This window comes from Bombus fervidus, chromosome 7 (assembly GCF_041682495.2).
Source record: "Bombus fervidus isolate BK054 chromosome 7, iyBomFerv1, whole genome shotgun sequence".
Lineage (NCBI taxonomy): Eukaryota > Metazoa > Arthropoda > Insecta > Hymenoptera > Apidae > Bombus > Bombus fervidus.
The window spans coordinates 9507467-9534126 of NC_091523.1; the positions used below are offsets into that span (position 1 = coordinate 9507467).

General features: G+C 41.1%; 2 long non-coding RNA genes and 5 other non-coding genes across 7 annotated transcripts; 2 read left to right on the forward strand and 5 right to left on the reverse strand.

The window, feature by feature from the left end:
* Positions 1 to 214: 214 nt before the first annotated feature.
* LOC139988753 (uncharacterized) lies at positions 215 to 8694 on the reverse strand. The gene is made up of 3 exons (XR_011800202.1): positions 8380 to 8694; positions 7407 to 7503; positions 215 to 7320 (listed from the first exon to the last, which is right to left on the reverse strand). It is a non-coding gene; the product is annotated as an uncharacterized lncRNA (long non-coding RNA).
* A 1731-nt stretch (positions 8695 to 10425) lies between these two features.
* Trnal-uaa (transfer RNA leucine (anticodon UAA)) lies at positions 10426 to 10508 on the forward strand. Its single transcript has one exon. It is a non-coding gene; the product is annotated as a tRNA-Leu (tRNA).
* A 5903-nt stretch (positions 10509 to 16411) lies between these two features.
* Trnaa-ugc (transfer RNA alanine (anticodon UGC)) lies at positions 16412 to 16483 on the reverse strand. The gene has a single exon. It is a non-coding gene; the product is annotated as a tRNA-Ala (tRNA).
* Positions 16484 to 16915: 432 nt separating this feature from the next.
* Trnaq-cug (transfer RNA glutamine (anticodon CUG)) lies at positions 16916 to 16987 on the forward strand. The gene has a single exon. It is a non-coding gene; the product is annotated as a tRNA-Gln (tRNA).
* A 553-nt stretch (positions 16988 to 17540) lies between these two features.
* On the reverse strand, positions 17541 to 17620 carry Trnal-uag (transfer RNA leucine (anticodon UAG)). The gene has a single exon. It is a non-coding gene; the product is annotated as a tRNA-Leu (tRNA).
* A 5003-nt stretch (positions 17621 to 22623) lies between these two features.
* LOC139988899 (uncharacterized) lies at positions 22624 to 23268 on the reverse strand. The gene is made up of 2 exons (XR_011800227.1): positions 22890 to 23268; positions 22624 to 22805 (listed from the first exon to the last, which is right to left on the reverse strand). It is a non-coding gene; the product is annotated as an uncharacterized lncRNA (long non-coding RNA).
* Positions 23269 to 24695: 1427 nt separating this feature from the next.
* Trnaa-ugc (transfer RNA alanine (anticodon UGC)) lies at positions 24696 to 24767 on the reverse strand. Its single transcript has one exon. It is a non-coding gene; the product is annotated as a tRNA-Ala (tRNA).
* Positions 24768 to 26660: the final 1893 nt, after the last annotated feature.

The following is a 26660-nucleotide window of genomic DNA, read 5'->3' on the forward strand; positions in this document are numbered from 1 at the left end:
ATCCAACGCGATCTATTAAATTTTGTCCTACCCTTAAAAATTAAAAGCATCGAAGAAGACGAAATTTGCTATAAGTCGCATATATTCAACGTTAAGAGAATTATAACGAAAACATCAAAATCTCGATTGACCGTTATAAATAGTCAAAAGGCTCATGTGATTGTTTTATATAACATTGGATATATATTAGAGGAATTGTTTAATTCCGTACAATAACGTACTATAATTAAGACAACTAGATAGTTAATTAGCAACTCTCGTTACCGCGGATCCAACGCTCTCTCTCACGCGGACCACACTCTCTCGACAACGCTAGCAACACTACCTCGACAACACAATTCGCACTCTTTGACTTCTCAACTCACAATGCTGTTAATTCGTTTATCGTCCCTTAGCAACCCTTTGTCTTTTGTCTTAGCTGCATCACGCACATACTCCGCAACCGCTTGTTTATAATTCGCCCGACACCCCCCAGGTCCCTTGTCCGCGATACTACAATAATTCTCAGAGATATGCAAAATGAAGCTGTGAAATTGATTGATAAAACCAAGTGCAAATAAATCACTCCGATCAACTGTACGACACATCAAAGAAACTACAGGCAATTAAAAAATTACACTTCATACGCACAAACCTTGTAACATTCAGAGAACCAGGGTATAATTATTCACGCTTTACATCATCATAATAAATACTGCGCGTTTATAAGTGGTAATTAAATCAGTCAACTTAATGAAACGATTCGTTCTACCAGAAAGGAGAATGAAATGTACTTACGATGCTTATTCCTCGCATTTTACACGGAGATATATATACGTCAAAGAAATGGCTTGAAATATACGTGTGATAAAAGACAATGCACGCATAGAAAGATTTAAAATATAGCGGAGAATGATAGCCGCGTACCGAGCCTAAGCACCACTTTGAATGCACTCGAGCATTCGAATATTTAGCAGAGCCTTTCTCTCCTCCGGCGATTCCTTTTCCAGTGCGCTTCATTTACCCGAGCGTTACGCCCCTTCGGCAGGAAAAAAAGGAACAGTTTTCATGGCTGGGGTTCGAGAGAAATTTTCGCGAAATCTTCCGACGCCTCATTTGATCCTGGCTCGCAACTTGACGTACCGTACACTGCCGCGACTTGACATCTCCAACGATTTAAATATCCACGATAAATTCGACTATTTCCTTTTGAATCACTACCGTCTTTTGCTCGAACGAAGATTTATGCGTTTAAAATAAACGGGATGTTTCGAAGTCGTGACAGACCGCTTTTATAATTCATCTCACTTCAAAGAAACATTCGTCAAATCTGATTCGAAAGTTGCGCTTTTAGTTGAAATATAACTTTGAATAACTTGCTTTGTTTCTTTCATTGTTAGAATTATAATTCGTTATAATTCGCTAAAGCAAATTTCGAAAGCTTCAAAATTATTAAATGGAGCGCAAAATGGTCGAAACGGAAAAATGTATCACGCCGCTTACAAAACTGAACATATTTAACTTTCCTATCGCCGGCGTAAAAGTCGCTGCTTCCGAGCCCTTGATACAAAGCGCACCTTATTAAGAAGCGCGCAATGGAAAACGTGCATTCAGAGGGAAAGTAGACTCACGAGAAATAATCGGTAATACCCGTCGGTTAAAGAAGGCGAAGTGCTGAATAAGGGGTTGCTCGACTCAAAAGAACCCGAATCTGAAGCCTACAGAGGACTTGAAATATACATATATCTGTGCCGTTCTTTACGATATAAAAGACTATAAAACCCTTCATTCTTTCGTTGCCTACCACCCCTGCGCACCACCGAGTGACTGATCTTTTGCCCAAAGCGTCGTCGATGCTGCGCCGTAATTAACGATTACAAAGTATTTGGTAGAGATGATTATCAGACTGTGCCGGATCCAGTAGCGTTCTCACTCCATAACATCCGGCACTTTGAAGTCCCGACCGTCTCTTGTTTTCTGCTCCATTGTACCGACTCTTACAACCACACGCCGCGTCAGGCTGGTACACGCTGCGTTTCCATATCGGTGTGCACGCGTATATACACACGGTGATCCTGGACCCGTTGTGTTGCAGAGGTTCGACGGCGGGCGCGGTCTCCGCCATCAAAAACCCACGTCGATGAAGCGCGGAATTGCGGGCTCCATTCTACGGCATTGTTGGCAGTACGACGTTTTAATTGGCGATCCCCGATGAAGCACTCTTCCACGTCGAAAATGAACTATCACCGTGATACGCACGTTTTCACCGACGATAAAGATATATTCCACGTAGTTAACCCTCCCGGTGCCCGTTTACGGTCGACGATGCACTCGAGGGTTATCCAATATCTTCCATGGAATTACGTGCACTCTAGCATTTAGCAAGACAAGATTGCTCGAGTAGTATCGCGACGCTTAATACTCAGGCTAGTGCTTTTAAGCGTTGCGATAAGTTTTCTGTCGCGTTGTTAATACAACGACCTCTGACTGTATGACACAGTACAAATTGCGTTCCGGACGTATCGTTTCTTTTCCCCTTCTTTTTCTTTCTCGTTTATTCTCTTTCTTTTACTTTTCTCGTTTCTGCCAACAAGCTTTAAACGGATATCCCCTTTCACGCTGCTTTCATTTCCCGCATAAAAAAGCAGCTAACCATGGTGAAACAGCATGCAAGAAACGAACACGCAATTTCAATCGTATTTTTCACGAGGATCAACGAGACGTCGCGTCGGTTAATCGAAACCTGCTTTGAGTCGCGACAACTTGCGCGATGACCGCGTGTTTCAAGACGAATGACCAATACCATAGAAAATATACGTTGCCGCTGTATCAACGACCGACACCGTCTAATGGAATACCGACTATAATATGATACATTAATAACGTACACTAGGAACTGCGTTCCTGATAGCTTCTATTTTAAGAGATGTTAGTTGAGACCGTACCGCGTTCAATTCGCTACGAAATAAAGATGAAAACAGAAATATTCCAACGTTACGATTACGAGAATTTTTATCGCGATGAAGCAATGGTTTCGATTTAGGCGAGTTCACGTTGCTCCAACGGCTTACGTCGTAAGCACTAACGAAGTTAATGACGTGTCAGAAACTTAATGGCGTATCATCGTTCGAAGACGAGGTATATAAAGCATATGTTTCAAAGCTTCGTGTAATCGAGCATCGCAGTAAACGCTGTGTGGACGAACACAATGGCAACGACGAAGGACCATTAAAGAGGTGCGATTAAATTTAATTATCAAATTTTACGATTATTTGGGGCGCGACCGGGTTAAATGTGCTTGCATCCACTGGATAGCCGAAAGGGCGCAAAAAAGCCAAGGGGTTCGGAGACGCAAAAACCAAGTTAGAATTTTCTTCTGCCATATGAAAGAGCTAATAAACCTATAAACCTGTCGCACAATATACTCATATTGTCCGTTATTCCATAAAATATCATGTACAATATAGAATACTATAAATCTACGAGACTTCTGTGTCTCATAAATAGCATTAAAGTCTCTTCTTCGTTGCACAAGCGTGCAAATGAATCGAATTGTCACGCTTTGCGGTTTCAGCGTAATTTTCTAATTTTATCTTTCTTTTTTACACCATATGCAAACGCAAAAAAAAAAAAGAAGAATTAACCGACAAACGTTAGTCTGTCACGGCGAATTTCATCCGTGAAACCATACCGTGAGACGCGTTAACTACGACGATTAAATGAGCAGGCCGTTTGCTCGAGTGTAATCGTTTTTATCATCGCGGGTCAACCCCGCGTACGCTTTTATGCTCCTCGTGAAAATCCAAGTCGAACTCGTAGCTTCTCCGAGCCGCGTAGGCTTTGTTTCCGATGCTGCACGTGGGTCAACGTTCAAAATGTCCCGCATAAACCGAAGGCTTAATAAAGTCAGGAATCCGGGCTATTCCGTTCGTAGTCGACATTCCGTATTGGATGAGCGACCGTTTACAACCTTTCGACGATCCTACGAGTCTCGCTCGGTGGAACCGGGAACCAGAAATGATTACATATAGAGAAGCGAGAGAACCGGCGTCGAGGGGGCAGAGGTCGGAACAATTTAACGAAATGAAAAAACAGTGCGCTTAACGTACGCTTTAATGATGGGTCAGAAACAACCAGGACCTGCTAGGTCTCTTTTAGCAATAAACGAGGCCTGACTTTATTGACCGGAAGAGCTTCGCTGCCGAACGATTTGGACAGTTGGACATTCGACCAACGAATTTCCGGTTTATAAGCGAGCCTGAGAGTCGTAACGCCACGCCGTTAACGATTAACGATTCATTTAGGAACGTTTAGTACGACGGACGAGGGTTCCAAACGTTATGTCGACCGGCATCTCTTGCTCGCTGCGATAAGGGAAACCTTTCTTGGAAATGGCAGCTTTGAATATGCGCTTACAGGTTGCTGCAAACTGAGGCGTGTGATAAGAAAAAAGTGTTTTTTAGTCTTTCCGGCAAATGAGAAAGTATACGAGTATAATTTAGCAATACGTGTCGTTAAGATATTTGTACGCTGCTACAAATTTATCAGTAATATTGTTAATCATCGACGATACTTTCCATTGCAAATGTTGATGCCATGCTGTTATACGTTCGGTTTGCTTATTCAGTTGGAAACTGATGTCCATTGTATTTTAATTTATATGCTTCGACATCCAAAAGAAAGCCAGTTTATTTATTAATTTCGAAATCCCACATATTTGTTGTATCTTAATTTTTATATTTTTAAATTCAGATTGTTTATTGATTCGAGAAATCTGTTGCACTCGCAGTATTTTAATTATTATACTCTTAAGTTCAAATTCAAATTTTAAATTTTCACATTCGAATTTGGGTTTCGTTTTTTATTTAATCCAGATTTTAAATACATACGTCTGGTTTCGTCGTTCTCTTTTTACACGAAAATTAGATTCCATTGTGAACGATCCTGTACAGACGAACGTCACCCGTGTAATTCACGTCATTCCGAAGTTAGTGGCGCATTAAACATACTGAAACGCGTCTACAGAATAGGAGACAATTCGTCGTCTCGTTAATGTCGTCGCTCGAGATCGTATAACTTGCTCTACTGTGAAATTAAACCAAGAATCGATTAACCAGAGAGCGCATAAATTAATATACAAGATGCCATTTGAACGAAGAAAAATAGTTACGTGACCGAAATTTTTATCACATATTTTGGAAAACAAATAGGTAGAAGTAATAGACAAATATGTAATATAGCAATACGCAATGGAAATTTAAAGAAGAAAAGCAAAAGAAACATAAAAGCACTAAAGCACATTTAAACATTAAATGCGAATCTTGCATTAGATTAATAAAATTCATAAAAATTACACGCATGAAATCGTGAGTAAGTAATGTACTAAAAGCAACCACGTTAGTCAGTCAATTTCTTAAAGGACTTTTCAAGAAACGATATGAACCCATCACGACATTCCAAGAACGATACACGACATTCTTCCCGGACAACTAAAATCGTTCGTTGGTAGCTGAAATCTCGTGCATTTAGTATTCCGTTATTTTTTCGCGATTTAAGGATACGAACACGTATAAATGTTTAATGCAAACGGAATCATATCACCGGTCGCATAACAGCATGACAGCACTCTTTTAAAATGTAACGATGGTGCCCATCGGCAAGCGAACCTTTTTCTTCGAGCGTTAATCCGCATGAGGCATACGGTCGTTTATACGAGTGCATTATCGCAGCTGGCCTGTTCACGGTTCCTCTTAACACCTTTCATAGTTGGCGTGTCCTTGCTCTTAAAGCGATTGCGAGTAAGTACTTCGTCTAAGTACGCTTCTTACAGAATATATACGTTGGAGATATCGTTACAACATTACATTTTGCATCTATTCTATATATTATGCCTCCTTGCATCCTGGCCCATTACATACCAGTCTATCAAGAGTATCGAGTCAATATCGTTACCTCTTTCCTGCTTTTCTTTCCTTTTTTTTCCAGTGAAGTACAAGAACAAAAATAATTAATTGCAATATAAGTTATTGTATGTTGAAATTTAATGATTGCATTCTCTCTATGAAGAATTTATTCCTCTTCTTCTTTTTTTTTTTTTTTTTTTTTTTTTTTGTTAAAGATATTATTTCAATAAAATATGATTGAAATTACGTGTACCATTACCTACTATTAAACGTTACTTCATCAATGAACTTCAAATGCGAAACTTTTTGTTTATCATGTGAAATTTAACTATTTTGAAAGATCATGTATATTTTAACTAAAATCTAGGAAGCGATTTTCAACTTGGAAAATACAAAAGACAGTCTAGTGCTTGTAAATTCCAAATTATATTGGAACGTTTTGAAGAATTCGTTGAACGCGAATGATAGACATAAATCAAATATTATTTTCTTTTAAGTAAAACTGTATAACATCGAGCGTTCAATTATTCGACACGGCACAGGAAATCAATTACCGTCTGAGCAATCTATCTACAAGCCCTGACAATGACACACGAAGAGAAAGGCTCTTTTCCGCGGCAGTTCGCAGTCTACCTCTTCTCTGTCCGCGTGCTCCTTCTTTAATAGCCTCTGCTCCCTGGCGAGCGAGGGAAGAGAGCAACCCAGCCATAAATATCCCGTAGGGTAATTAACCCTTTGAGGACGTTGAAGCTTTGACGATTTTAATAATCTTAAAAGACAGCGAGTCCCGTGATTAGTGTTCCTGTCGGCGGATGCAATCGACAGTGCTCTTCTCCACCAATGCTTAGTTCGGTACGCGTATACATCACAAAGTTCCGCTTTTCTCGGTATTGTACATTGTAATGAAAAGCAGAGATACACAGACTAGATAAAAAATGAAATGGAAGTTCCTTTCTATTAAATTTCAGAACATTTTTGTTATCTTTCATTTATTACATAGCCTGAAATATATTAAAAAATTTGGAGAACGTTATACAGGTTAGAAATAAGCAGTTTGAATGAATCTTTAATAAAATCTATTTTTTGCATGTAAATTATTCGCTTGTCTTTCAAATTTACTTTACTATATTTAATTCATTAAATATATGTAATAAGAAGTGCAAAGACCAGACCTGTGTATCTGTGCATATAACAAGGAAACTGACTCGTGCATGCTCTTAAAGAAGTCTTAAATACAAAGATGACCTTTGGCATACGTAAATTGTACGTTACCATACGGAGACACCTGAAGATGATAATGAAGATGGTGCGACTCTGGTTCACGTAACTTTTGCCTCGTATGATATCCCCACGTAGGTTATAGCACTTTGAAGTATTGACATAAAAGCAGTCCCTCGTGGTACGACGAAAACAATGAGCGGTGAACATGAAACGACCCCTACTAGCCAATAACACACGTGGATTATTTCAAAAAGCTAATTTTTCTCTATAACCGTACACAGAGTCAAAGGACTACATACGTACATCATTGTGGAACTCCGTCTGCATTTTCTAGAAAGCGGAAATCCCATCGTACTTTCAACCGTACACGCTTTACATCTTCCATTGCAGACTGCGAACGCTGAAAAGCCACCAGAACAAAGCTAATTCGAAATTTAAAAAGTACAGCAGCGAATCAAATACTTTACAGCAATACCAACTTTGACAGTTACGACGCCATGACACTATTAATTTTTGAACGATCGTTAGGTTGAGCATACTGTATTCTTATTCGCATTTTTAAACTTCACGCAGCAATATAAAAAAAGTCGATCGTATATCATAATATCCCGATAACGAATAGGTTTTACTGCGTGTTTTTAATGATACCGTCACGGATAAAAAATGTTTACGAAGCTTGATAGCGTAAAAATCAAGATGGATAAAAAATATCACACAACGGTACGCTGTTCCTTTCTCGCGATAACCCAATAGGTTGAGGACGATCGCGTGTCGTTGATACTTACATGTAATCAGTATTTACAAACAAAATTCTTTATCAATCTTAGCATACAAAGCCCTTCCTTCACTTACCAAGGTTTGTGGTTTCTTATGCTATGATTATTTCTCGATAACCTAACCTGTCAATTACGTTTTCGTAGAAAAACATCTCGCGCATCGACCGCGACACGAAATTCATTTCTGTAGCTCACGTAAACCTTTGCTTTCAAAGAAAAGCATTAGGAACTCGGTCAATGCCTTCTAATAAAAAGCCAACTCAATCCTTTGAGTTGAACTTTTTGGGATTTAGACGATGTTCGATCAATTATAATTAATCAATTAATATTTATTGGCCATCGATGTATTTCACAAGTGTTTCACGGTTAATTGCATTCCTTATACGTACAGATTTCTATATAAACTATTTTATATCGCACGAAACGCAATCGAATTCTGTGTAAATTATCGAAATTCTTAATGTCAGTTATATAAATGCAAGTGATTTCAGAATAAATACCTTTAGGCTAACCCGCTGCGTGGGTTCCAAATTCTTTGAAGAAGTCACGTTTGGCATATGTTAACCTAAATTCGGACGACAGGAATCTATTCAGCAGCTGCGTTTCAGTGGCGTCGTGTTTACATTCGAAAACACATATGTTTTTGTAGAAATTCGTGTTTCAACTAATCACTCTCCTGTTTCACGACCTCTGAAGAACGTCCTACTGAATGTACAATGTTATATTGCGTCTCTTCGGTTTCGCACATTTTTCAAACGTTCATAGGCGTGTCTAGTAACGTACAACCTAATTTTACATCAGTTGCATATTGTTACTAAATAAATAATAAAAGCATTACTATCATTCACATATTAACTTATTTAACTTTAAATATAATTACTTTTATACAATTAGTCTAAGCTGTATATAATATATTATATTATATACAATACTATATTAACTTTAAATACGATTGCGTTATTCAATAAGTAATATACATGAACAGTGCTCATTTTTATTCTATTTTATTTCAAACCTATCAAAGCTTTCAGGACTTTTAAGACTTTTAAGCTTCGTATAATTTTCAAAGCGATTCAAATTTTTCACCATATGTATACAGACATAATTATGTACATATACAGTTTCAAAGTACATATGTATATAATTCGAAATGTTTCAGATCCCATCACTAGGCGTCTCCAACTGCATGATGCATTTGTGTTTGAGACCGTGAAACGATTTATCGTATCTTCTTTAACACGAATACGAGTGGAAATTCACGAGCAATCACGTCGGAAGTGAAACGAAAAGTTTTGACTACTTAAAATATCGAGTATTCTGTTGAGTTCTCAAAGTGACGGAGAGTGATTACGTTAATGACATGGCGAAGTATGCTTTAACGACGGGATAGGTGCAGACTGGTACGACAGTGGTGGCACGCGATCCCAACATCAACCACGACATCAAACCTAACCCCGTTTGTAAATATACTAACAACGAATAGAACGATACACGACTACTTTCAGGGAAGTTACCGTTTTTTTTACGACACGAAATATAGTCCAGACAGTACGATTCGGTTTTATTACGACGCCAACATATATGTGTATGAGATACACTGACTTATCGACCATGCATCACACAATCGTATTGTGTACACAATTCCTTGCTGTTATATCAGTGAAGCACCGTGGATGATACGCGTATAAATCCGCAGACCACTGTATTAAGTGTTAAAGCGACTAATGGAAACAGGTCGTTGGACTTTCTTACGTGAGAAGGTAGACGATGATATCGGCCCAAGTTGAAGCGAGCCAAGTATATCCACCGTTTCGGTAAGTGTCTTGAATCATAATTATTTCAATCGCGTTCCCCAAGGGAGACGTGCATAAAAGCGCAACGTACGCTCTTGTATAATAGAGAGAGAGAGAGAGAGAGAGAGAGAGAGAGAGAGAGAGAGAGAGAGAGAGAGAGAGAGAGAGAGAGAGAGAGAGAGAGAGAGAGAGAGAGAGAGAAGAGAGAGAGTGAGAGGGTGGGAGGGAGAGGGAGAGAGAGAACGTACGTATCTGAACGCAATCGAGTTTTACGAGTGCGCGCTATTTTCTTAAGTCGATCATTAGTCAACATTGAAAACAACGAGGGTGAATAATGGTTGTATTATTCAAATCGCCCTTCGCCTTTTACAACTTCCGTAATTTTTCTACGATTCTCAAGAAAGGAAAGTTCGTTACCGCTTCACGGTAAATTAATCTATTGTTCTGTAAATTTATAAATTTGCATCAATCAAGGAGTACGGCGTTGAATTTAAATAAGAATTTAAAAACCATTAGACCATAGCTGTGGGTGCCAAATAACTTTTTTAACATCATTTATCATTCTAGGTTAAACTGTATGTTTTCTTCAGAGATATTTGTATTTGCATAACATAGGTTAAAATTAAATTTCATTTTAAATTATACAATACGCATTTGTCACATATAATATGTTGTCATTTAGTGTAAATTATAAACTAATAGTAACTAATAGGTACCTTATATACCAATATAACAGTAACACATTTCAACAATGCTAGGTTGGCCGAGCGGTCTAAGGCGCCAGACTTAAGTTCTGGTTCCCTCTGGGAGCGTGGGTTCGAACCCCACACTTAGCAAATATTTTTTGTTTTTTATTTCGTCATATATACCAACACTAATTAAACGTATTTATCATCCGTATAGCAATTCTAATTAATTAATCAATTTATTTAAAGAATTTTCATATTTAATGAATATATATACATATAAATATATCTCATAAATTACATATCCAATTTCTCGAACACGGAATAAAAATCTGAAATATTTCCTTAACGAGAAAATGGTGTTTAAATGAGAAGAGAAATGGTTTTGCTAACAAATCATTAATTGACGGGCTAGAAGCTGATTTGCAATTACGGGGTATCTCTGCGTAAAGATAAATGGTCGGAGCTTTCGCTGAAGCCGGATTCGAAGTGACTCGAGTCTCGTAACTGATGGCAGCGATAATTGAGCCGAGTATAAATGACTTGATGAATAGTCATAGACAATTAGGGAAGCTGAGATAAGGCAACGAACTATGCCTGAGCAACTTTAGTCCGTTAATCCTGTTACACTGAGTCGCGTACCAACCATTTTCGTCTCCGTGTATTTACATAACCGTACGGGTTTCTTAGCGAATCCGACGACTTACCAACGTTTCCACGATCGTATCGTTTGTTTCACGTGCATAATTCGTATTCGACGAAACGTTCAGAGGCCTTACGAACATGCTCATCCCCTTTTGTAAATCGTAGAGGCTTGTCAAACGTTTTATCGACGTTTCCAAGTTTCGCCAACAGTTTCATACGAATCGTCGTACCAGGAAGGAAAAAGAGCCGATTAAATCGGATTACCGAACAGCAGGGCCAGCCCTGTTCCCAGAAGACCAGGACTTGACACCGTAAAAGTGTCATGAGACCACCCTATTCAAAAAGGGGATGCCGTGTGCCGGCATCGAGAAGAAAGCAAGCGCCAAGAGTCGCCCGTTGAAATGCTTGTCACAACAATTTCGTTAAAAAAGCACAATTCCTGTGTACTTGCCGGGGCACGATGAATCCGGCACACTTGTAATTTCATTCCACCGCATCTGTTGTCATTCTCACGTTACCACACGAATATCTCGACTTTCTTCGTTGCACGATTGCAGGATCACCGGGAAGAGAGGCAGAGGGAGAGGGAGAGGACGGTGATCGCGTTGAAAAAGAAAGGAAAAAAATCAGACGCGCGTATTTCAAGCAACCCTTGCGCGAACGTTGCACAATGCAGCAGCTTCGAAGATCCACCCCTTAGCTGAGGGGTGCCGTTCCTGTCGATACTGTGGTCGACGTATAAAGGGTCTGCTATGAAAAAAAGGGGATGAACGACAGGGAGGAATGGAGCAGTTTTGGTAGGTGTCCGCGAATCGGGGTATTTCGCATTATTTTTTTCCTGTTGCCCTTCTGACTCGTTCCAAACTTCCTTTCTTCCATCTTTCTTCGTGTAACCACGTTCATCGATCGACGACCACTTTGCATTATGTAATTTGAGTTACCAGTTAAATTCTTATCGATGCTTCGAGGAGTATCGAGGGTTCGTTGTTCGTTTCTCGCTCGTTCGACCCAACCGGTGTCACGATAATTCGATTGCAACACGTCGAAGCGTGAAAGCGAGACAGGAAGAAATTGAAAAACAGGTTCAACCTCGAAAATACCTCGGCTACGAAGCAATCCAACCCTCGACGAGCAGAAAAGGGAAATCGTACTTATAATGCTTACGCGTTTCAAGCCTGACGTCCGGTGAAATCGCGTTATCCGGATTCGGAATATTAAATTCATCTCTATCTTCTCAGGCTATCGCCCCGCGTTATCGTCACCTTAATCGAAGCTTAAAAATGTGATTTCACCCCAACGAGATCTTCGCGCCCGAGGATATCCCTTCGACTAAATTCAACGAGGTTTTATTCCAACAATCGGTTGAGTGAAACCAACGCTAGTTGCAAAGCCGATATAAAATTTTGTTCGTTCGTGGAAATTTTTTCAACCATCCGCGTTACTTTCACAAACAGAATTGCCAGCGACAATGGGAACGCTTGTAAATCGTAAATCGAGTGTCAGCCACGAAAGGCTGCGCTTGACGCAGACAATTTCGCGATATCACGAAGATGAGGCAAAAATTAATCAAGCGAAAACCATAAATAACGATTCATGGCGGGCCGAGCGTACTCGGTCGGACAATGGATGACAAATCGCACGGTAAAGCAAAACAAACTGAGGACTAGATTAAGCTTCTCGTCTGCTCGATTCGCCGCTGCCTTTCGCCATTGTCATCGATACAGTCAGGATCAGCCTGGACATAATCTTCGTGGCTTATGGCGCAACAGCCAAGAAAAATGAAGCGTTTCTCGAACGTCCAGCGACGGTTTCTTTGAGCGAGTTCTCGTTTCGTTCTCGACCCTCTGTTACAACCGCGATAGACGGACCCACCCTCTTCTTCCCGAGCTTCGCTTCGTCCGTGTGGCAACAATCTCGAGTGTTGGTCGTATGGTTGCACCGTTCACGGGGTGTACATCTTGAAGGAAGCCTCGGTGAACCGGCTTGATCTCCGCGTAAGGTTATCAGAAGGTACGTAAACATAAACAAGAGGTGGCGTGAGCGTTGGCGGTTGCAAGGAGGAGTAGGTCGTCTTTGTGCAGAAGGGAAGATCGGATCGGGGCCGCGTTAAAAAAAAGAAGAAAAGAATAGCCGTCTTAAGAGCAGGACGCCATGGCAATCGTAAATGTTTAATATCGTGATTAAAGGCGCTGGCGCCTCTTATTATTATTTCAGTCTGGAGGACATTTCGCCCACAGTCCTCTTCTTGCTCCGCGTCACCGCGTTTCTTTTCAATTCTCACTTTCCTTCGTCGGCTTAAAAATCCTCCGTGAAAATTAGCCGCCTAAATATTTAAAGCTCCCCTACCCATTCGGCCGTTCGTTGCACGGCTTGGAACACAGTGCCGCGTGGAATCGGGCGCCGGGGGTGGTGATGGAGTCGGGGTGGAAGGTAGAAAAAAATAAGGAAAAGGGAAAAAAGGACGAAGAAAAAAATAGAGGAAGAAAAGGAAAAGAAAGGACGAGCGAGGAAGAGAGAAGAGCGGGAATACAAAAACAAGCGTCTGCGGGCCGCGTTATTGTCCCGGGCATGGAGACAGGCGTGATCTCTTCCATCTGATGGATTTCTGCTGCAGTCACCTCTAACCACCTCGCTCGTCACTTCCCGTTGCGCTTCGTACTATTGGACACCCGACTGACTTTTTCTTTTAAATCCTTTTTCCTCCTTTTCTTTCTCTCTTTTCTTCTCTGTTTCATTCGCCCTCGCTATTCAATCGAGACTCGAACAGCTCGCACCCTTTCCCTTTCGTCGTTGCGAACACCGACGAATACAGTGGTGCGAGAGCATCGAATTAACGCGTAATTTCTTCGACGAGACTTATCACGCGAAGTGGAGACACCTACGTGACGCGAATTCTTGTTTGCCTCGAAGAGACACGAATTCACGGAACAACGACCCGACATACCACGTCGAGGACGACGTTTCCGTGTCTCGTCGAACACCCCAACGTGTAGAGCTCCAAATCGAGGGACGAGAAATCCACGTCCCGTTCAATTGGACATTTAAATTCAGCCGGAAGCTTGCAGCACGCCTAACAGGAAAAAGAACCATGTTCCACGTGGAGGATGGTTTTATGTCGATCCGCGAACCTCGGACACCATATACATCAACGGATATTCGTAAATAAAATTTTCGCGAGGGTGACAAAATGGTCACACGCTCCACTGCTGACCCCATCGGGGTCAAAACTCGATATCTCTATGCGACGTGATTTTCTTCTTTTTCTTTATGTTGTTTTCACGTAGTTACGCCGCGACTCGGGGACAGAATAAAATAGATACAGGATTGCCGGACAGAATATTATAACGGTCGAACGACAAGGGGGATCCGTTTCTTTCCCTTTCGAGGGAATAACGCGAGGAATGCCGGCTGATTTAGGCGACTCTATTAGATTTCTTCGCGTGTGTCCCATAGCGTTCGCAATCCGACACGCGGTACTCTCTAATTTTCCAGCTTTTTCTCTCTCTTTCTCTGTCCCTCTCTTTAGAATTCCTGTTCAAGGTCCTCGCGTTTCACAAGACAAGTTACAAAACGTCACCGTTTCGCGATGACTTCGCGCTCCTTTTTCTTTCATCGAGATGCACCGACCGTCCACCGGCAGTGCAAAATAGATTTACGTAACGCGCAGAGCCAGAGGCAGAGTGGACGCCGATGAATTTGCATGGTGGATAATGGTTGGTTAGAAACAATGGAAAAAGAAACGAGCTGTGCCGCCACCGCCGCCACGGTCGTATCTTTTTTCGCGATCGACCGTGTCTTTTGCCTCTTTCCTAGCCGACTGCCGCAACATTTAAACGGTCACGTTTACCTCCGATCAATCAAGGCCTTTATTCCCGCATCGGTGTGTATTTCTTGCACCGTACCAACTCATCGGCGGTTCTATTACGTTACAACCGAGCTATGTTTCTGCCTTACTGCGTCGTTTCTCCGTAGTACGATGATTAATACTCTCCGGTTCGCGACGTTGTATACTCTGCGATAGGAAGAAAGAAGAGAAGGAAGCACGAAGAAAAAAAGAAGCGTGCGAGAGAGAGGAGAGGGAAAAAAAAGAAGCTGTCACAGTATATTTCACGCGATTATTCTCTTCGCGTTTATCGTCACGAACAGATACGAAGTATCCGGCCGCGCGATGAGCACGGCAATTCAAACGATACCATCTTTCTCCGTCTTCGACCACGGGGACCGCTTTTCACTCGTTTATACGAAACTTTTGCATATGACGAATCGAGGACTATTACCATTCAATCTCCTTCGCTCGGCTTCGTTTGCATCCTATCATCTCCCCGATGCTTCTCGCTTTACATACGGCCATGGCCATCCAGTTGAATACGACGACTCGCGATTCTTCTGCCTCTTGCTTTTCTTATATGAATTCTTTTTTATTCCTCTAATCTTTATTCTTCTTTCTCTCCTCTTTTTTTTCGTACTCGTATTACTCGTATTTTCGTTTGGTGTGTGACTCGTCTCGCCATCGGTGTACGCTGCATCGCGTCGATAATCGTACTGCACGTGTTCGCAATCGCGAAGTCAATCACGTGCCATAAGTGCGTAGTTGCTGCTCATTTCGAAGCGCTATGCGAAACGTGTTTGATCATGGTTAACATTTAATTGTGTAGCGTGCATGTGAAATAATGAGAAAAGAGGCACGCGGTAAATGAAACACTCGCAAATCAATCTGAACAACTCCATTTTTTATAAATTTCTCAATCTCTGCAGCTGATCAATATGATTGGAGTTTAACTCGTCAGGAATTGAATGATGTACTATGTATGTATCTTGATGGAGTTGATTGGTTTAATTCACAGGTGAAGCGTACGTTATAATAACATCATTAAATATAAAATATTACGAGTATAATGCTTGTAGTTAAATAATATTCACGATATCATTAATTAAACGCTACTAATAATATTAATCGATATTAACTAGAACAAGTAATTTATTATTTTGATAATAGGTAAAAGAAATAAAGGAATAAAGAAAGAAAAATGAACGCTATAGATTAGTACGATACAAGATAATGCGTATATATAACGTACATATAATCGAAACAGGTATACATACGACTGTCGCCTTTGAATGTCGAGCAGTGACTGCCAGAATTAGATTTGAACGATATAACATAATGTGTATATACAACGTATTTATAATCGAAGCAGGTATACGACCGTCGCCTTTAAATGTCGACTGACAACCGCCATAAATAGATTCGAGCGTACAAGATACGTCTAGTGTAATCAAAACAAGTATATGACCGTCCCGTATGTTTGGATACCGAGCGACTCGCAGAATATTGTGTTCTTCTCTGCCAATAATGGGATATTGTGTCTAAATGAATATTTTGTAAAGAATAAAAAAAAAAAAGAAATTGGAGATGCCGGGGATCGAACCCGGGACCTTTCACATGCAAAGCGAACGCTCTTCCACTGAGCTACATCCCCGTTTTTTAATTCAACTGAACAAATTGAAGAACAGATATTTATGTTTATTATCGATCTTGTTTAAACAATTTTTATTCCTACTTAACATAATTACATACACGTTTTAAGATTTAATTAAAATGTATAGATACATTTTCTGTTGTGTTTAGAGAAAGATATCTTTACACGTTAGTGAATTGAATCAATCATGGCGTTTTAAGTCATGCATCGATCACCTCTGCTTAAAATATTTTGACGATTTTATTTATTTAATTGTTTATTAATTTGGTTTCTAACGAAAGGTGGACATATATTAAGAGTCTTGTAGTTTTTAGTGCTGTCTTTCGATCGAATCGATTCTTGACCCTGTCTCAGTGACATTTCTGTATTTATAGTAATAACCTACAATTTCAAGGTCACATTTGATTTATATTTTTATTAACCCTTCTCGAAGGTCCCATGGTGTAATGGTTATCACTCTGGACTCTGAATCCAGCGATCCGAGTTCAAATCTCGGTGGGACCTTTGAATTTTGGACTTTTTTAACCAAAATTTTTAACCATAACCATTTTAATCATAGGCACAAACTATATCTTCGATATTTTGCTAACTTATTCCTTTAAGATAGAATGTACACGACGTTTTTAGTTTATTAGCTTTATTGAGCCAGCAAATTATATTTTACAATACATGCAAGTTTATATTTAACACTCAAATGTTTGTAACATGAATACTAATAATAGAGTATTCATTTCTCTCCATACTATTACACAGTTATTACATATCACGCTTAAACTAACTTGCATTGTGTGCATTGCTTTAACTGATACTCAGTATGCTACGCTGAGGCATAGCAATGTAAAATTGCATTACTTATCGCTATGATCCTCTCCTAAAGGATCGACATCGTGAATTATCGATTACCGATATCTTCCTAGATCTAACAAAATTGTAGTTAGTGAATTTGATAAATTTTATGACATCGGATATATTTATGGAAAAAAAAAAAATAAGTTTACATATACTTTTACACTTTGGAGACTATCGTTAATTATAAGAGCGAAAAAAAAAAAGAAATTGACAGCGGTGGGATTCGAACCCACGCCCTTACGGACTGGTGCCTAAAACCAGCGCCTTAGACCGCTCGGCCACGCTGCCTCGAAAACTTTTCGTCCCTATCTCCGCACATAACCTGTACGCCACCATATATATTATATAACACGAGTTATTGTGTTACCCAACATTTTCTATTACATCAAATAGTAGGCTCTATCATATTTGCTATCTTGATTCAATAATTTCCAGTATTCCGATATCCCTTTGTAGCGGCACATGGGTTAATGGAAGATTTGAATCGGGAGTGACTTATATTATTGTGCCTTGGAATACCAACGTTTTTTTGGTTTGCTAGGTTTAACTCTGGATAAAATATTTTTGCCGTTATTTGTAATCGTCAACCGGAGTTACATTTGAACTTTTTATAATAACAACTGTAGTTATAAATAGACGAAGGTGTCCTTTCGGACAGTTCAACAATAGAGTAATTAGCAATTTATATTAGAGATTTTAATATATCGACTATTACGATTTTATCACTCGCCTCTTTGTTAAACGAATCGACACGTTTAACATCCAGCTCAGCTTTTAAATAGGAAAAGTGAAATATATTTTTTTAAGTAAATAATATGCTATACATATTTGTAGGCTAATCACGATTGTTGTTAAAATAATTTTAAGAGCGACGAAATATTTCTCAGTTACTCCTTGGTCTATCAAAAATCTTAAAGCAAATATAAAAACGAGTAGAAACGTAATTAGAAGTTCTTAGAAACTTGTAATTTATTTATAAAACTAGAGTAAGTTCTAAAAACCGTTGTCTTCTCCGATGATTCCGCACAGAATATCTCCAACAATAGTCACTCCAGTTTTATAAATAAATTTGATGTCTTGAAGAAGTTTGGATTACGTTTCTACTTATATTCTTACTCAAACTTGCTTAAATAGAAACGTAATTATAAAATCTCTATGCTTCGTGGAACGTTGTCTAGAAAACGCAGCAATATGTTACACGCGATGTAGCCTATTTTTGTACGTCAGAAATTACTTCTCCTGCGCCAGAAACAATTAATTAAGTCAACAAACGGGCAATTAAGGCAGGAAGTAGCCATCGTGAAGCAATGATTAAACGTTTTCATCGCGGCCTACGGATGATCGTCGCAGGTTATCATCATGATAAAGAGGTGGTCTTGCATTCTGCCGACAGTGTGTGTTATGCGTGTAACAACGTACACGCGGGTCGTCTATTCTTGCCAAACGAGTTGCGTAATCCAACGAAGCATCGTGTTTCGCGTAACACGGCTCTAACCACCGTTAAGAAGAGGGGAGAAACTTAATTCACGAGGAACGAAAATTTTTACGATCGATTTCAACGGTCGTTACTCTCGCGTGTAGTTTCTGTTTCTTCTTCTTTTTTGTTCTTTCTTAAAGGTAACGCTTGCACATTCAGCTCGACGAAAGGAAGAAAAAGAAGCGACGAAATCGGCGATGATACGCACGAACGTACGTCATTATGGTCGCGAAACGAAACTTCGTTTTTATTTTCCCTTCCCGGCAGCGGCGCGATAATATCTCAATATAAAAATTCATGCTCATAACGCGACTTCAAGTTTGAGTCTTCTTATTTTTCCTCTTTCTTTCTCCTTCCTCCTTCCCCTCGTCTTTTTTTTCCTTATCACGTCTCTCGGGGACGACGAGCGTAAAACTAACGCTTTAGAGAGAGAAAGAAAGAAAATGCCAGCCATGCCGAAACGACTGCGGACAGATCGATAAATTCGCGTGAATATTCTTGTAGCTGATAAGCCGGACAGATAAGGCGAAATCGGTCTTTGCAAGTGAGGATCCCCTCGTTACGGGGTTGAAGATACGAGCATACTGCAAAATAGAAGATAAATGTCGCGATTTCGTATTCTTTACACCGATGTTTTATAACCTCGCCCCTTTTTACCTCGGATATATTCACTTTTTTCTTTTATTTATCAAACTACTGGATCTCTAGAAATCACATTGTACAAATTTTCATAACGTTTCCTCGTACGGTTAACGTCTTCTACGCGTGCACGCTCGTTACGATCGACGTCGATATCGACAAGTAACGTGTACGTACTGATCGTTCGATACGTGACGATATTGTTCGTGACGGTGGAAAGGTTCGCGACAGAAGCGGTACCTGTTTAGCATCGCGTTTAGCAGAATCACGCCGCCACTTTAACCTAATACTCGTGGCTGTCGCGGTAAATGATGGATCGTTAGCGGCGATCGTAGTCCTACGTAGATGATCCCGATGACTTGCACCGACTGAATTACGTCCCGCATGTTGCATATCATAGAGAAAATCCTTGCGCGTATATCAGCGTGTTGCGTTACGAGGGGCTCGCGCGGGGGCGATCATCGTCCATGGATTCCCATGAAATAAACTGCTAGAAGCCAATTGGGGATGATAAATCTATTATATTCGGCGAATCATCGGACCTAGCGAAGGGAACACGCTCTCGTAGCCGGATAATATACTCGACGTACGTACAGGTGCTCTGTTTCGTGACTTACAGTTCGTTCGTTTCGGTAACGCAAATTCATCTCTCGCACGACTAACGATTAACCGGATGATACGATCATTTCGCGCGTTAAACGATCTTTCCCTGAACGATTGAAGTCATTAACGTGGTCGTGCAAGAATCACATGGAAAAATTCAAATAATCAGCGAACCGCGAAATAATCCGATTGGATGTTATCGCATTGGCGATTTATCGACAGGGTCATTGATCGATGGTCGCACCCTGATAACAACCGCCGTGACATCATGTGGAAAACGGAACCAAAGGGACTCTTTGGATAAAATGCGCTCTCCTCGAAACGGCTCGTTAACGGTCAATGGGAAAGGGCTTTTGGCATTTTCGCGAGGCCCTGCACATCGCTCGACACAATGTCCCGGCCATTAACGAAATACTCGATGAGTACGTATCGAGCATCGATCATTATGAGACCGCGGGCTTCGCTGGATATTCCGGTAACGGCCTATCGCCGCAATAATCGTCAACACGCGCAATAATCATGTCGTTTAATGACAATTGATGAGGACCAGGAAATGTCCGTGCTTTAACATCAGGCCGCACGTCTCTACGCTTAGCCGACTCTACTCGTGATTCGTACGCGATAACGCCTGCATGTTTCAATGTATGGATGCGTGAATTTGCGTATATACGTGTATGTACAGGTACATAGACATAGGTACGAGAATGGATACGCACGAGTACAGGTACGCGTGCTTCGCATCGCGATAGCTACGTACACGTAGGCAGAGGCACGATTCTATTGTTGGCACTCGGGTGTGCCATTACGCGCGATCAGTCAATATTTTCTCGTAACTGACCTCCGTTTCGATTCGGGTTTCCGCTGCTGTAAACTCGAAATAGACGATTCAGATGGGCGAAACAAGCAGGCTATAGCTGGAGTTTGCGTGTTTCCGGATCGAAGGCAGCCTTCTCGTTTTCCGAAACACGATGTTACAACGGGGAATATTTTCGCGTAACTGACCTCCGGCGATTCCGGATGCGCGGTGATGAAGTGTCTATATGCACTTCATTGCACCGATTCCGCCTACAAGCTACCACGCCTCTGGCGAACCTCTGGTAACACAACGTTACAACCTTATCAAATATTTGCACTTTCCGAATCGAATTACGGTGTTTCTGTTTGTCTCGCCACCGAGATATCGCCTTTTCTTCGTTCGAGCGCTAATTAAAATGTGCATATCGAAATGAGGCCTCCGTTGCGATACGATCGTTCAATTCGCGTGCTCCCATGGATTTATAATTAACACCGAGCCAATACATTTAATATCGCGACTCATCGACTCGTGAGACGGTATACCATGCAGCGATATCGGTACAGTATCGCTATCGATCTCACGTTGCGTTTTCGCTAACGAAATTCGTATATCGCCGTGCATCGTCGCGTATAATGCGAATTTCATTGTACCGCAGGCGCGGACGATTTTTAATTAAAACAAATTGCGCTATAAGTGGTCGACCCTTGATCACTGTCCCGTCGGTATTTCGAGGCTGATTTCGCCCGACTATAATATTTCCGGCTGTACGAGCCATCAACGCAACGTTTCGGAAAACTCTTCGATTACCGGTCAGATTATCGATTAATTTGTGCGCCGACCAATTTGTACACCGTACATACGCGTTTACACATATGTACATACACACGTATGGCAAACTCGTACGTACGCTGTAGATAGGATATCTTTCAGTTGAGTTGCGCTTGCTGCTCGAGGCCAGGCAGCGAGAACGCTCTGTGTACGCACGATGATTGACATCGAACGAACTCTCGCACTCGCGAGCATCGCGTAGAGTAATTGAGAGTAATATTGCAAGGCTAATTTAAACGTAAATTTACAAATGCAAAGGTAAAGGCTAAAATTTAAACGTAAAAAAATTTTGTCCCTATAAACCCTCGGTCTTTCCTCGGACTGACGAGTCTATGTTTTTTCATCCCTTTGTACGTTCGGTTGCTCGATCCCTCGTGAAACCGGCATTCACCTGCATCATCGGACAAACCTCGTTTCTCCGCCGTAATTCCATTTTCACGCAGCCCCGGCGATCGTATGACTCGATTTTTCCACAATTTCTGCGCCACCGCTGGTGAGGGCACGGTTGGGGAATTTCAATTAAATTACTCGTTCGTCTCTGTTTCTCCTTCTGCCACGTATCGTCGCGCGAAGGGAGAGAAAAAAAAATAACTCGTTCAACCCCGGAACACGATCGTCGAACGCCGACCGGTGACGAAGTTCTCGTCGTTTGCCTTTAATGGCCGCGTCCTTTCGACGCGCTCTCGCGAGATTGCCGATGATTAATCAGCCGCGGCAGCCCCATTTTTACTCTGCGAGCACGCGACGACGATTACCCCTAAGCGAGACACCATTTCCATTATTTGTTCCCTTTTTCACAGTTTCTCTTTCTGCTCCCTCTCTTCTTTGTTTTTTGTTTAAACTTCTTCACCCAGCAACGGTTCGGTTGGAACGTGGAAAAACGATTACAGGAGGATGGCTCTTATCGGACGATTGCCAGCGTCGAACGCGTGGAATTCGTTCGTTCGATCGATTCCATTCTTCCGTTCAACGCGAATCGATCTCGTAACTTTCATTTTCTTCGTACATATTACACGCTACCAACAAACCTACTTTCTTCGCGTACACAAACACCGCGAGCTCTTCCTTCTTCTAGTAGGTAACCAATAGAGAACTCTTGCCAGATGAAAGCAAATAGAAAACTTGGTATCCTACGAGAAAAAAAGTGTACGTAACTCCACCGGCTGATTAATATCTCTAATAACAGTGATAAGTGCAAAACAGCGGTGTATTACCTGCTGAATGCGGTCGACGAAGTTTCTCGGCGTGGGTTGACGCCGTGGGAATCCCCGGAGAATCGACGTATGACGTAATGTCGAAGGTATGGCGTGCAACCCTCTACTCCCTGTCCTTCCACTCCGAACCCTCCGACGCAACCCCTTGCTCGGCACCTCGCCACGGCATTCTCTAACACAACGGCGACGCGTACGCGAGGACAATGGCTGTACGACGTCGGCGGCGAGAGGCGGAGGGCTCTGATTTTCTCCCTCGGTGCATCACCGATAAATGCGTTTAGCTTGAGAAATGAACCGCGCGGCTTGCTTGCGTGCAGCCTGCGTGCAGTCTGCGTGCAGTCTGCGTACAGCCGAGTTTCAGGCGGTGCAGGCTGCGTGGTACACGATTTCGCGCAGAGAGACGCCACGCGGTTCGTAACGCCAATGCTCCATTGCAATGGGATGCAGTTTTTGCGCTAATCGGATTAGGAAACGTTCAAACGTCGAAGTTGGAAACCGCGTTATTCCGTTGCGTTCAACACGATTCTGCAGTTATATGCATTTTCTGCTTCACCCTTCCTTTCATCGTTTCTTTCCTTTTTTTTTTTTTTCTTGCTTCTTTTTCCCCTTTCTATCTCTCTTTTCGAATTCATTGCCGACTATATCGAGAGACGAACACGCGAGAGGAAAGGGAAAAAGGCATCCGAACGAGAACGAACAAGCGAGCATCGGTCCCTTCGGGGCGCTCGATCGGCATTCATTCCCCGAGATCCCTCAACCCGTTTACCTTCCGATATGCGAACATATATCCATTGGTGTTTCGCCTTTGTTTTCCACCGATGAAAGAAACGTGACGGTCCGAACGATTTGCCTCGGTATTTAATCGAACGCAGGAAAAGAATTTTCCTTTACGTAGGTTCGCGAGCGTGGCTCGACGGGCTATTGCTCGGAAACACGCGACGTACAGTAATTAAAATTTAGTTTTGAACGCGTAGAGAACGCGTTTGTTTCGCGAGTTTCTCGAGGGCTGTGTTGACTGAAATCCTAAAATTGCCTCTCTGTCAGCGTGACAACACGGTTATTGTATTACTGGCTCGCGTTGATGTCGGGAAACGTGTTCCGGTCGTTTAATAGTAGTGTCCTGTATCCTCGGAAAATTAAATCGGGAAACCTTAATAAAATGCTTGCGAATTTCGCGATTTTCTGGCTTCGTGAAACGTAAAATGTCGGTCCGGTCGATGGACGGCAGTTGCGAGGCTTCTGAAAAGAAAGAAAACGAGAGGCAAAAAATGGAAAAGAAGGAAAAAACGGAGAGGAAACTTTTGATTGCTGATACCGGACGACCGCACGCTCGAGGGGAATCGATGATTATACGTGTGCTCCGCAGCTTCCTGTTATTTCAATTTAACTCCGTGCTTTTTTACGCGAATATCAGATTTCACTGCATAAACCACCGACTTCTACTTTTTCTTCCATTGATTTATTGGTAATCAAGATTAAATTGCGCAAAAATCAAAGTACAAGTGCGAGATTCGAAAAATAACCTACATATTTCTTATTCCCGAGATTGCCTATAATCCCATAATTACGGTGTTTCTGGTCTTTCTATATGACATTTGTGTCAATGATTTTACTCTGTGATTAATCCTGGCAACACGTGTTTATGCCCACGTATAAATAGAAAATTACGTTAATTTACAATTTAAGTTACCTTGTATATATTTTTGTAATGGAAAATTGTAGCGTATGGTAAATTTCAATACGAATTATTGTAATGAAAAGCAAAAAAAAAAAAAGAAACATACGTAGTGGAGAGAAAAAAAAAACTGGAGATGCCGGGGATCGAACCCGGGACCTTTCACATGCAAAGCGAACGCTCTACCACTGAGCTACATCCCCGTTATAGTTATAAGCGATTTTATATCCTGAAATATAGCAAATTCCATAAAGCTATATACAAACAATAATTATTATATATTTATAAACAATTCCCGTTAAACTAATGTATTTACTTAAATCATCGAAACAGATGTTCGAATATATGCGTATATACTCTTTTCGATTACCGATTATTACGAATACGGAGCCAGCTGTCTCTGCCGAGCTAATTCTGCAAATATACAAGACCGATATTATTAACAGATGTATCGTGTTCGAAAATACAATGTGCAATTTAAACGACGTCATATGGCAAGCTGAGAATCATAGCCATGTAAGTCAAAATTCGAACAAGCTTTTCAATGAACTATCTGGCTAAGTTATAATTTTATTTTGCATCGCGACATGTTTTCTAAAATTCTGTTGAATTTCTTTGTACTAATGGAACTAAAACACTATCTTACGAAAAATAGTAGTTCACTAACTCGCATCACTATGATTTTCAGCCTGCTATATAATCCACGTAAAGATCTGTTCCACGAATTATGAGTGGCCCTAAGGTAAAACCGATGATCATTTGCGGCAATTGCGTCCCATTATTGCAACGCATCCGCATGGGGTTGGCGTACGTGCTCAAAGAATTACGAGGATGGCTAAAAGTCACCCCCCGTCGCGTGACTTATGCACCACCGACCTCTAATAAAGATCTATCACCCGGTGCACCGGTTACTTTTATCTTTCGCCCGCATTTTTTCCCGCTTCCTTAGTTCGTATTCGTTTAAAAAACATTTCAATTCTCGCGTATACGTTGCAATTACGTACACGGTGTGTCATAGACAGGTTGATAATTTTAGAAATCTTGCTGCCATAGATTTATTCTTGCCCCCCAAGTTGTAAAGATATCTAAGGATCTTTAATCAAAGTATCATTTTTGGTTGACGTATGAGGAAAGTTATAACCTTCGTAGTGAGGAAAATGATAGGTTTACAACGAGGAAGATCCCACAAATCCCATCGACGTATACAAGAGACCTTCCTTTCAGAGATAGGGCAAGTTAGAAAACTTGCTAGGAAAGTGACCGTGGAAATAACATTCGCCAGATCGTCTGACACCTTTTGAATGGGTCCATGCATTACACAGGCGATACGGTACACGCGCGGATACATAGAATAGGTAAAAGTGAAAGTAACCGTTCCCTGTGCTTTCTAAAGGCCAAGATGTTTATATGTATGGCGCAGACCGGAGGCATTATAATAAATGACGCTGGTTTTACCGCGAAGAAAGAAGAGGAAGAAAGTCTCTTCGCGGAGCCAGACGCGACCGGACTGTTTCGACTGGCTGAAAGAACTTGATAAGCGCTACCATCCATTACGCGTTGATACATTCTTAATTATGTCTGTTGATGTCTGTAACAGTAGTCTGTAACACTTGACTTCGAGTATACAGGATACATCTTAACGATCGTATTATATTTTTCGCAAAGCGTAACGTTGTGGCTGGAACCGGTTGGAGCGGAAAATTAGATAATATTTAATATAAAGATATTTAGTAATGTTATTATTGTCCACTGTTGATATCTATAGTCGTTTGCCAATATTTACTCATGGCTCTGATACTAATGTCTTTGAATTAATGCAAACTTTTTAACGCTCAGTGTCGTAGTTAGTTCGAAAAAGTCAATATTCTTTTGACAACGCGGCAACTCGCAATCTGATATCCCCCTTTTAAATTTTCTGTATGCCTAAAAACTTGATAAATCGTAACCCGATACGTGAAATGTGATATTTTAGAGGCAGACGAATAAGAACGAGCATTCTTATCGTATAAATCCGAGAATCTCCCTCTTTGGAAGTCCAAAGGCAAAGCAAACAGTAATGTGAGAATGATAGCGCGGTGTTTTAAAACAATACGTCG